At 41.9% G+C, this 12,792-nt stretch overlaps 1 long non-coding RNA gene across 3 annotated transcripts in view; it reads right to left on the minus strand.

Moving 5' to 3' along the window:
• LOC106832786 (uncharacterized) overlaps positions 1–8,511 on the minus strand; it is a 98,090-nt gene extending 89,579 nt beyond the window's left edge. For 2 of the 3 annotated variants that reach the window (XR_011495656.1, XR_011495655.1), the window contains exons 1-2: positions 8,349–8,511; positions 1,613–1,767 (exon numbers count right to left, since the gene is read on the minus strand). This is a non-coding gene — a long non-coding RNA (uncharacterized lncRNA). Of the gene's footprint in view, positions 1–1,612; positions 1,768–7,968; positions 8,070–8,348 lie in introns of those variants that run through there. The other variant, XR_006516665.2, reaches the window with a different exon arrangement.
• Between the last annotated feature and the right edge of the window lie 4,281 nt (positions 8,512–12,792).

Genomic DNA, 12,792 nt, shown 5'->3' on the forward strand with positions numbered 1-12,792 from the left:
ACTCCTTATTAGGCTTTGTTCTACATCATGCACTTACCACCATTTGACATGTTACATATGCATTTGTTGGTTTATCGTCAGTCTGACTTCTCCTACTAAAATATAAGCTCCCTGAGAGTAGTGACTTTGTTTCTGTTCACTGCTGTGTCCCCACACTTATTGACTAACTAACTAACTAGCTAACTAATTAATTAATAACAGTGTCTGGCAAATAATGGATGCTCAACAAATTCTGCATCTGAATTTCTGCCATTGGTACCACCACCCGTCTAGTCACCAAAGCTTGGTGTCCTCTTCACTCTCCACTGTCTGCCATCTTTGGTCAGTCCCAACACTTGTCATTTCTCACTCTGTCAGAGCTCCAATATCCATCGTTTGTTTTCCATGTCTTCCACCTCCACCCCGACTCCAGATCCTTAGGTCCTAGCTCCTAAATTACCTTAACTGCTTCATACCTTGTCTCTCTGCCTCTGCTTCTCGCTCCCTCCAATACATTCTGCCCAATTCACTACCAGATTAATCCTTTTCAATCATGACTCTCAAGCACACTCAGCAGGTGCTAAAGAATTGTAAGAAATGTTTTTCAAACATGTCAAGTTATTTATAACTCACTGTAGTCCACAAATACTAAGGTTGCTTTTATCCTGTCAGTTCCTTGCCCATAATCCTTTAAGGAATCCCTCACAAACTACAGGACAAAGTTCAAACTGAGCCTGGCCTTCATGGCCCACCGTGATCTGGTGATGCCTACCTCACAGTCTCCCCTTCTCTAGATTCATCCCTCCCTTTCTCTGAATATGCCTTTCTCCTGCTTGCTTCTCCTCATTGTTCTTCCCCATTTGGGATACCTTCTCTCATCAATTTATCAAACTCTACTGACCCTTCAAAGTCTAGATCAAACCTCATTCTCCTTTAAGGACTCTCCTAATCCCACCACCCAAAAATGAACATCCTCTGCTCTGACTTCCTGTAGATCTGACTGGTAGCATCAGTCATTTGGCACTTAGCACACCTGGATATTCATTCATCATTCATTCATTCATTCATTCATTCAAAAAATGTTTACCTTAACAGGCCTCCATCACATATTGCCAGTATTTTCTTTCCATACTTGCTCCTGATCTATTCAGTTATGCTATAAACTCTTTGTGGGAGAAAACTAAGATTTTAAACTTGTTTGAATGGTCATTGCAATTTTATATAAACATATATATATAATTACTGATCAAAGAGAATGTGGCCTGTTTCATACCTCTGTTGTTACACATATTGTTCCATTTGCCTAGAATGCCCTCTCTCCAGCTTTTATTTTCCCATCTGCTGGGCAAATTCTCACTCTTCTTTAAATAGACAAGTTAGGCTGGTCTCTCCCTCCTTTGGGTCTCCTCTACCTCCAACATATTGCACTTGTCTGGCTCTTGTGGTTTTCTTGTCTGTTTTGTTTGGTGAATGATTTCCCCTCCTAAAACCACTAACAATAATATTCAATGGTATATTTAAGTACTTTACATTCTTCACAAGAAAAGCACTAATTAAATCCATGCTTGTGTTGTAGTCATTGTTGTGCCAAATATATCTATGAACTTTAAATGCACATTCTCATTATTAGTACCTTATGTATCTAAAATGTGTTTCCTCCTTTTTCACCCTCACAACATCCACGTGAAGCTGCTGTGGAACATCCCCACATTGCATCTGAATTAATGAGTTCTGCAGTTTCATGCCTCTGCTGTTGTTTTACACATTGTTCCATTTGCCTGCAATGCCCTAAGAGTAGAAAGAGATTAAGGGAATTAATCAGTAAAACATAGTCAACACACACTGAAGATCCGCATATTATTGCTCATATTTGTCATTCCTTGGGTATCTCAAATGACATTTAGAAACAAAGAAGAATAAAGAAGTTTGATCATAGAATAAACTCTGAGAAATCACGAAGATTGAGAAAGGTGATGCTAAGGGTAGTCCACTGGTTAAATGGGCATTTTCTAAGCAAACTACCTTGATTCAAATTTCAGCTCCACTTCTTTCTAGTTGAGCATGTTATTTTCTTATTCTTAGTTTCTTCATCTACTAAATGAAGATAATAGAAGAAATTAACTGATAGCATTGTGATGACTCAAAAAGATAATGTGTATAAAATACTTGGCATGCTGCTGGGCACATAGTAGCACTCTATAAGTAAAAAGGCCAGAAATAGGCAGATGTTTTCAAACTTGAAAAAAAACTTCTGGAAACAGCTTAATAGTGACTGTGATATACTCTGGCAGAATCCTAGAAAATACTATTAAATAGATGACTTATGAAGAGAAAGAGGTGATCCCTTTAAGTTAACATGGGTTTATTATGACTAAGTCAAATCCACTAATCTTATTTCCTGTTTGGAAAGGATTATTAGACAGGTGAATAAATGTGATTATACAGAGGTAGTATATCTTCATTTTTTATAATGTTTTATACCCTCTTGGGTGATTTATTTAGAAGAAATAGAGACAAGATGAGAATTCTGTTAGGTAAGTTAGTTAAAAATATAGACATGGCCATGATGGAGTAACTACTACCAGGCTTGCCTTCCTATGGTAAATACCTAGAAAACTAGACAAAAGCAATGAAACTATCATTTTCAGACATTAGAAAGCAGGCAGTATATGATTGTGATCCTTGAGAAAAGAGATGCAAACCAGATGAGCCCTATGACAGGCTAAGCATTCTGTCTGAAAGCATTTCCAAGGTCCCAATACAGGGAGAAGCAGCCACACAAAGCATGGTAGTCTTGCTGAATTGAAGAGGCAGAGATCAGAGTTTGAGTAAGCTGAGGCAACTGGAATTTGCGGAATAGAATACCATAGAGAAGGAATCTACACATGGAAAGAGATCCAGAAATTTGCATAGTGATTCCCTTGAGTTTTTCATTAAATACTAAGCTTCACATGCTCAGGAAGAAACTCTACAAGGCCAGATAAAGAACAAATATTGAGGAGCTGCAAACTAAACATTTCTAGAGCTCACATGGGGCTGGGAGATAGTCAAGTTGCAAACAGCCACCATGGAGAGAATTTGCTGACCTTGGGGCATTTAGCAGAGAGCCCAGAAGGGTCACAGCTTAGAAATATGGTAAAATTACCCCAAGGGTAAAGACTATTCTTGACCCACATTTTAAAATTATTTAAACAAGTCTCAAAAGAATCAAGCTGATCCACAAGTAACTTAATGGCCTACCAAAACAAAAGTCACCACTCTTTAAAGGATGACAACAAAATCTAGACACTGAACAGTGTTAATAACCACAATCTCCAAAACCAATTAGACACCTAATACCAAAAATTGCTGGATATGTAACCCAAAATCAAGCAATAAAACAATAACAGAACAGATGGAGACAATAGATGTAGCAAAGACGTTAAAATGGCTAGTATACATATGTTTGAGGATTTAAAGGAAAACATAAAAGCAATGAGATACATTAAAGATATGGAAAAGAAGCAAAACGAAACTTCCAAAGCTGAAAAATATATCTGAGAATGAAAAACTCACTAAATAGACTTCCTTAATAGCAGGTTAAACACTGCAGGGGAAAAAAAAAAAAGGCCAGTGAACATTCAGACAAACAATTTGAAAATTTTCTAAATTGAAGCAGAGAAAGAGAAAAAGATAGAAAAAAAATGCTCATAACATCAGTAACTTTCAAGACAAGATAAAGCAGTCTAAGATATATGTAATTAAAGTCCCAGAAGGGGAAGCATAATAAATAATCATCAAAATTTTACTAAACTTGATGAAAAGACACTCAACAAACAGCAAGTAAAAAGGCAAAAAATTAGACACATCATAGCGAAACTGCTATAAATCAAAGGTAAAGAGAAAAGCGTAAAAGTATCTAGAGGAAAAAAGACATCTTATATAAAAAGAAGCAAAATAACAATGACTGTGGACTTCTCGCAGAAATAATGCAAGCCAGGAGGCAACTGAGTGACACCTTAAACAGCTGAAAGAAAAACAGTTAACGCAAAATTCTATATTCATTGAGAATATTCCACAAAAATAGAGGCAAAGTAAAGACACTTGCAAAAAAGCAAAAGCTAAAAGAATTTGTCAATAGCAGATCTGCACTACAAAAAATGTCAATGAAGTTCAGGCTAAAGGAAAATGACACCAAATTGGAAACTCAGATCTACGTAAAGAAACAAAGCCCTGAAATCACAAACATATGAGTAAGCATAAAACATATTTAAATACATTGAATTAGCAAATTAAAACTTTCCCCCAAATAAACTCCAACCTCAGACGGTTTCACTGGTAAGTTTTATCAAACCTCTCAGGAAGCGATAATAGCTAACTACCAAAACTGTTTCAGAAAAGAAGAGGGAGCGCTAGCCAACACATTTTCTAGAACAGCAATATTTTGACACCGAAATCAACAATGAAATTACAAGAAAAGAAAATTTCAAACCAATATCCTTCATAAATATAGACACAAAAATCTTAACAAAATATTAGCAAATTAAATTTAGCAATGTATACAAACAATAAGGCATCATGACCAATTCTTGGGTTTTTAGCAAGAAGGCCATGTTGGTTTAACATATGAAATTCAACTACTAAAATTCACCGTAATAACAAAATAAAGGAGAAAATTACATAATCATCCACATTTCTTATAGAATTTGACAAGCTGACTCTACAATTTATATGGAAATGCAAAGGATAGATAACCTTTATAGTATAATTTTAAATAAAGAACAAAGTTGGAGGATTTATACTCTCTGGTTCCAGATTTACTATAAAGCCACACTAAACAACACAGTGTGGCAGTGGTGTGAGGACAGGCACACAGAGGTGCCAGGAGCAGACCCACACATTATTTGGTCAGTTGACTTTTCAACATTTTGGTCATTTAATTCAAACAGTTAAATTACCAAGGTAACTCAATGAGGGAAAAAACAGCCTCTTCAAAAAATGGTGTTAGAATAACTGGAATTTGTGGAGAAAACTATAAATCTTGACTTCTACTTCACATCACACATAAAAAGTAACTCAAAATGAATCATCGAACTAAACTTAAGATTTTCAACTACAAAACCTCTAGAAGGAAACATGGGAGAAAATCTTATTGATCTTAGGGCAGCAATCACTTCTTAGTTAGGACAAAGAAAGCATTAACCATAAAAGAAAAAAGACGGTAAGTTTCACTCCATCAAAATTTAAAATTTCTGTTCTATTCTTTGAAAGACATTGTTAAGAAAATAAAAAGGAAAGCCCCACACAGAGGGGATAAAAATATTATATTATATTACATTATATTATATTACGTTATATCATATCATATCAATTTTTACAACTTGATAATAAGATGAATACAAACAACCCAATTTAAAAATGGACACAGAAGATATGAACAAACACTTCACAAATGAAGATACAGGGATGGCCGGTAAGCATAGAAAAGAAACTCAACATCATTAGCCACCATGGAAACAAAAATTAATTGCACAATGAGATACCACCACACACAACAACAGGTGTTGGCAAGTGTGTAGAGCAACTGGAACTCTCGTACGTTGCTGGTAGGAGGACAAAATGGGACAAATCTATGGAAAACTGGCAGTTTCTAATAACGTTAAGCATACACCCACCTGATGACCTAACAATCCCACTGTTAGGCATTCACCCAAGAGAGGTGAAAGACATGTCCACACGAGGATTGTACGGAAATGTGTGAGACTGATTTAACCATAATAGCCAAGACTGAAGATAACCCAAATGTCCATTGACAGATGAATGAACAAAGAAATTGTGATAAATCTATACAACAGCATACTCCTAGCAATAAAAAGAACAGATTACCAAACTACTCATATATGCTACCACATGAGTGAATCTCAAAAACATTATGATGAGTAAAAATAGCCAGACACAAATAATACATACTGTATGATTGCTTTATACGAAATTCTAGAACAGGCAATACTGTACTCATCAATAGTGACAGAAAACAGATTTATGGCTGCCCAGGTCCAGGGAGGTTGAAGATTGCCTGCAAAGAGGCATGGTAGGCGATGGAAATGTTCTATATCTTGATTGTGGTGGTGTTTATATGGGTGCATACATTTGTCAAAACTCATCAGAGTAAGTATACACTTAAAATGGGTTCATTGTAATGTATGTAATTTATTTGTAAATTATACCTCAATAATGTTGATTTTATATAATCAGAAAAGATTATATAATTTGGATTAAAAGTGCAGGGCTTTGTTCATAATCTCATTGGATTCTATATCCTCATATAGCAATAAATTATGTTTATCAAGTTTACTGGTGGCACACAGTTGGGAGAGTCTCATTTATTTATCCAACAAATATTCTTTAAGCTCTCTCTATATGCTAGGCATCTAAGGCTGTAATGGTGAAGAAAAAAAGGAGGTCTCTATTCTGATGGCATGACAGTCCTATGGATGAGGCAGACATCCATCAAATAAGTGGAATTTACAATTTTAAGCTGAAAGAAGGTGAACAGAAATATGAGACCATATAAAAAAGAAACCTGGATGAGTCCAAAGGGGGCAGAAGAAGGGTCCCCAAGGTTCCCATCCAGCTGGCAGTGTAAGGACAAGAGGGTAGAACTTATCTAACTGAGGGGGCATTTTGCATTACAAAGTCCCTATGCGGGAGAGGGAAGCATTCGGAAGGAACTAAAGGAAGAACCGTGTGGTGGGAGCCCTAAGAACAAGGCAGAGAATGAAAGGAGATGAAGCTTGAAAGGCAGGGAGCCAAGTCAAAGCCATGTCCTGAGAACAACGAAAGCCCATCAAGGGGTCCCCAGCACCAGTGATAAGGTCGGACTGGTGTGGTGATGAGCCAGCGTTGATGCTACAGTCCACGTGAGAGAATCTGATACTTAACCTCAGGTGATGGCAGTGGGGATGAGGAGAAGTGGATGCATTTGCTAATAGGAGGTAAAATTGCCAGTTCTTGGTGAAGGATTGGATACGGGGATGAAGGAGAAGGAGGGGTCCAGGATGACAGCCAGATTTCTGCCTCAAACTCTTCTATGAGTGGAAGCATTCTTCACTGAGATAACTATGCAAAAGTAAAGAAGCAAACTGGGCTGGGAGGAGAAGATGAGACACATACTGAAGCTAAAGTACCTGGGAGACATTGATAGGGAAAAGTCCAGGATACTGGACACATCGTTCTGAAGTTTGGGAGGTCTGGGCTGGAGCTGCAACACGGCAGCCATCAGGACCAAACAAGTCATCAAAACCTTTGGGAGGATGAGATCACAAAAGCAGAGGTATGAGGGCAAAAGAGTGGGGCCCAGGAAGAGCCCAGAAGAGAACCAACAATTAAGGCCCAGCCAGAGGAAGTAGGTTCTACAAAGAACAGTGAGAAGGAGTGCCCAAGAGGTGGGAGGAAAAACAGAAAAACGTTATACCACAGAAGCTAAAGAAGGGTAGAGAGCATTTCAGGGTTCCAGACCCATGCATAACGCCAGTGGGAGGGTAGTGATAATAACGCCTAACATGATTGAGTACTTACTGTGCATTCTACACACTGTTCTAAGCTCTTGTTCGAGAATCATCGCTACAACAGTACCAAGGGGTAGGAGAGGGGATCGCACTACTGTAGATCTCCCTGCCAGAGCCAGGACTAGCACAAGACTCCTGACTCCCATTCCAGTGCTCCTTCCCCCTACTGCCTTTTTCACTGACCTAAGCAGCCTGGCCATCTATTTCTCCAAAACTTCCCCTTTAGGATAGGGGACCCAAATTCTCTGCACCATGGAATGTGGTATGCACCAACATATTTGAGACTTTGGACTTCTGGGTCTCCTTCCTGGCCCATCTTGAAGTCAGCTACTCTCAGGCCAGAGGAGAGACAGCTGGCAAGTGCCTCCAAGGAGAAAGCATCTATTCCTGCACACCCCAGCCCAGTGCCCCTCCCACCACCGCCCTTACAATCCTTTCTCACCCCACAGCTGGTCGCAGAACTTCTACTGGAGTTATTATCCCCGCAACCTGTGGGGCACGGACAAGGGGACCATCTCCAGCTCAGCCCCATGCTGTTCTCTCCCCTCCCCTTGCCACCCCGTCCCTCAGGTTGGCATCTTTCTCTTTCCTTCCCAGGCCTTATATGGCCATGCGGTTTCACAAGTACCAAGGCAGACTGTCTGCCAGCACCTCTAACCACTCTGCTGCCAAGGCGATGGCTGAGGCGAGCTGCAAATTCCGCGTCGGAGCCAGACACGGAATATATCTATTTTCTGATTCTCGAGCAAGGCACCCGAGACTGCCCCCCGGGGCCCTGGGTCCCTTCCCAGCTAGTGCCACAGGCACTTCCCAGACGCTTACAAGGAGACCAGGATGCCAGAGTGCGTGGGCCTGGATGCCTAGGACGGAGGGAGTCAGGGTACCGGGCTGGCTGCGCGCGGTGCACGTGAACGCGAGCAGGTGCTAACCACCGCCCTTCTCCCTTTCCGTGCGCGCGCAAGGCTGCAGCGCTTTGTGTCTGCGACTCGGCTCGCTGTCTGCGCTAGACTGCGTGGGGTGGGGGAAGCCGGAAGCGGCAAATCAGCGTCTGGGTCTTGAAAAATGCCTAGAAGGGTGGACATTTTCATTAGAAACCTTTGCACATTTGGAGAGAACAAGTCTGCATGCGCAGCGGCCTTCCCCTCTCTGGCCCCCCTCCCCCAACGCCCCACTCCCTATCGCCTCACTTCCCCCTCCTGATTTCTCTACCAACCTCCTCCCTCCCTGGTCATCTGGATCTCGTTTTTCTTACATTTCCCCAGCTGCCTGTCTGCATTTGCAGCCCTGCACGTGCACAGACACACACGTGCTCATGACACCCCCACCCTGTGGCCCCTTACTGCGACAACCCCCCACCTTGCACAGATTCATAAGGCAATTCCTCCCCTGGCTCCAAGACCGCCTTAAAAGAATGGGCCCTTTATTCCAAAGTAGGAATAGGAAGGGCCTCGGGTATAGTTAACTGGAGCAAGAGAAGCCACCAGCAAGGGCCATATTTCTGTATGGGAGAGTGGGTGGGCAGCTTCTGTGGTTTGGGATATTTTAGACATTTCCCAAAGGAAAAACTAGATGAACAATCTATTTCTCCACTTTGGGGGCTTCCCTGGAAGAAGACTGTTAAAAGGATTGTTCGGGGAGCACGATTAACAAGATGCTTTCCCCTCACTTCACCCAAAGGCCTTTTGCTGGGTTCAATTACTGTTCATTTTATACTTTATATGTTAACCGATGTGCTGAGAAACACAGGCAAAAATGTAAGACATTGTCGCTTTAAGAATCTAGACTAAAACACCTTAAATGAACTCTGCAGCAGACACATGAAAAAAAAAAACAGCCCTCCTCTGGCCCTTGCTGCTTTTGCCATTATTCATGATGTAATTTTTCAGGTGTTAGTTTGGCAGAGAAAGATTGGAACAGGGCTTGTTGCTAGGACATGAATGAAGAAGAGGAAGCCCATTGGTTCTCTGGGGCTTCGCAGGAACCAATGGGAATGAAGGGGATGGAGGGGGGAAAAGACACCCAAAAGAAAAAAAAACAGAAAAAAGACTCTCCGCTGGACTATTATAGTGTTTGCTATATTAAAGTGGGATACTGTAAATTTATGGGGGGGGGGGTTTGTCTATTTTTTAAAGGTGTAGGTGGGTAGTGTTGTCCGATGGACTAATGCTGAAGAACGAGCAATTAGGAGGCAGCTTTGTTCACACTGTCCTGGATTTCACTAATAGCTCACTGTCACCAGCAGTCTGGAGCAGTATGCGAACGAGGCGGGGCAAATTTCACACCCTCACCCTCGTGTCGCACACCGTTCAGGGAATGCAGTTATGCTAGAGCTGGAGGTGGGGAGGTGGGAGTGTGGGTGGAGGGGCCTGGGATGCCTCCTCTGGTCTTGATCACGATTAGGTGAATCCCAAACCACCTTTTGCAATGTAAGTGAAACAGCTCTGCGTGCTTGGGTAAGCCAGGGGCTCAGCGTCTTCCCTGCCCCAGGCTTCAAGCCGCCTCCCAACATACTGCCCAGCATCTCAGTGGGTCACATCAAGATGTGGCCCAGCAAAACCTCCAGTTCTGATAACAACCACGTGTAGGCACAGTGCAGCAGAGAATGTCACCGGGTTTCCAGACCCAGACTATAAAACGTTCACCCACTTAAGCCGTTTGAGTCTCAGCCTTCCAGCTAGCAAAGTAAGCAGTTTTCTGTGCCAGTCATGCTCAGCTGCTTGATGCTAGGCAGTTCCTTGCAAACCTGAGCAGGAAGGTTTGATCCGTGAAAGGCCCCCTCTTTCCCTGCATTGACGGCGTAGACTTGACAGCCATCCCCCTCCCTTGCTATATACTCAATTGTCTGAGCTCTGGCTGTAACCCACACCTTTTCTTTAATAAATGTGTGGAGTTTGGGCTGGGTGACTGGAAACACACAAACAATAAATTGACTTCTTATTGGGTTATAGACCTGGCCAGTTTATTTACAGCCTGGAGGGGGCTCAACTTCTGCCAGATTCCTACTTCAGAGATTCTGTGGCTGGAATCCAGCAACATAAAAGGATTTCTCCTTGTAATCGGAGCACTTCCTAAGACCACAGGCAGTTTCAACCAATTAACATCTCTGATTGCAATAGAAGATTTTAGGGGACTGAGAAGAACCAGGAGGGTTTTGGACCACCAGCCTTTATTGAATGCATGGAAAGAATTGATCCGATTATTAATTTCTTTCTTGCAGATTTCTGTGACTTCCCAGGTTGTTAAAGATTTGGGGGGATGAAGGGTGGGGCGTAAGCTGAAAATGGGAGGAGATAAAACAAAAAGGGAGGTTTTAAAATGGGCCTTTCTTTTTCTTTCAGCCAAACAAATTCCAGGCTCTGCTCACATCCACCCCTGAGCACTGATAGAAAACACAGCTCCAAGTGCGGACCCTAATTGCACCCTTCAGGTGACAGGTGCGTGTGTGCTTCAGTTCAAAGCCAGAGTCGGAGCTGAGTAAATCTGATTTCAGACAGTCAGCATTTCAAAATAAAAGCGTTCAACCTTGAGCCCCAAACGGGAGGCCTCCTTGCTGCCTTTTACCAGGAATCCTGTGAGATGCACTTCAGTCAAGGTCTCCACTTGAGCCTCACTTTGTTCTCAGTCTCATAAAACCTCAGACTGCTTACAAAGCTGCTCCTCCTGAAGTAAGCCGGGGCTCCAGAGACCAGCGCCAAGGAGAGTGAAATGCATGGGAATGATGGCACAGGCGGCCGGTCCCCACCAGGGAGTGAGGCTGAGCAGCCACCAAAGGGGACAGACAGGTCTCAGAAAAGAAAGAAGGTGACGTGGTGACTTCTCTCCCCGTATCTCAATGCATTAATCCATCAGGGGCCATTTTACGTTTATTGAGGAAATGGGTAAAAATCATAAGATCTGAGCTCTCCCTTTCATGGGAGAACAAAAAAAGAGAGGGGGAGAAATATGGGGCAGTTGAACAATCCAAATTAGAGCTCTGTCATTTAGGCAATGCTCTAACTTCAAGCCTCTAAATATCCAACTTATGTATTATTAACTCTGTATAAAAGCATCGTCATTCCTTGGTGCAAAGGCCCCGAAAGTTAAGAGATCTGCTTAGTGACACCCAGTCGGCCTGGGTCAGGAGCCATGAGGGGACACTCCCCACCCTGATCAGGAAAGGACCCTCCACCCACAAACAAACTTCAGAAATAAGCACATTTTCATTGCTGCTGCATGAACTGTAAGCTAATTATGTTTTCCTGCAAAGGAAGCAAATTATATTGATTGTACAATAAAAGCCATTGTCATTCCCAGTATATTCATCATGACTCAGAAAGATGCAAAAATATTGACTTGCTCTAAATAGCATTTTACTTTTGTCTCCGGACAGCAGTTTTTAAGGCACAGAATGACCAAAGATAGTTTTGCTAACCTGTGATAGGGAGGGAATGTGACAGAAGAGACGGAGTTATTGGTATAACGTAACCCACCATGTGTGAACAACACAGCGCTCTCCGAGAAGGCTACACAACTCAGACCTCATGAAAGAGTTAACCTGGGTTATTACATATATATTTTTGAAATTCCTTAAAACTCCCAACAGTACCTACAGTAACAAGAAAATAACGAAGCCCACTGACATCTCTGAAAAGAAGGTGATTAATTAAAGTAATTAGGCTGCACTGAATTATTAAAATATGAAGTCTTCTGTAGGGACGACCAAAAAAGGCAGAACATTTTTGCAGTTCAAAAATTAAAACCATGTTCCGGTTCATTAGCTGAGACGAGAACTCACACGTTTTAGCCTACAATCTTATTCACAGATGCGTAAGTGTCTAATATTTCACACCTTTGTAATGGCTGTTGTAAAAATTAAAAAAAAAAAGAAGAAAGAAAAAAACAACAACCTGACTTCAATTATTTTATTGCTTGTAGGGCAGAGGAGATTTCTTGAAAGAATGACAAGGAGCCTTTAAGGTTTACTTTGAAAATGCCCCCAGGCTTTGAACTGCCAGGTGTGTTGGGGGCCTGTGACTGGAGGCAGACCGGGGACAGCAAAGGGCGAAGGGAAGGCCTGGCGAAGAAGCACCCCTTGACACATTCCTCGGCTGTGTCTTCACAGCAGTCCATGTCTCTTCCCGTCCTACTAAATCACGTCGAACTCCTTGGCCTAACTTTAAAATCCCTCACCACCATGCTCTTCCCCATCTGTCCCCACCCTGTGAAACCTACTCCAAGTCAGTCAGGCAAATCCCTCTATCTTATTCCAAACCGTATTCATTCCTAC

The sequence above is a fragment of the Equus asinus genome, chromosome 20 (assembly GCF_041296235.1).
Source record: "Equus asinus isolate D_3611 breed Donkey chromosome 20, EquAss-T2T_v2, whole genome shotgun sequence".
NCBI lineage: Eukaryota > Metazoa > Chordata > Mammalia > Perissodactyla > Equidae > Equus > Equus asinus.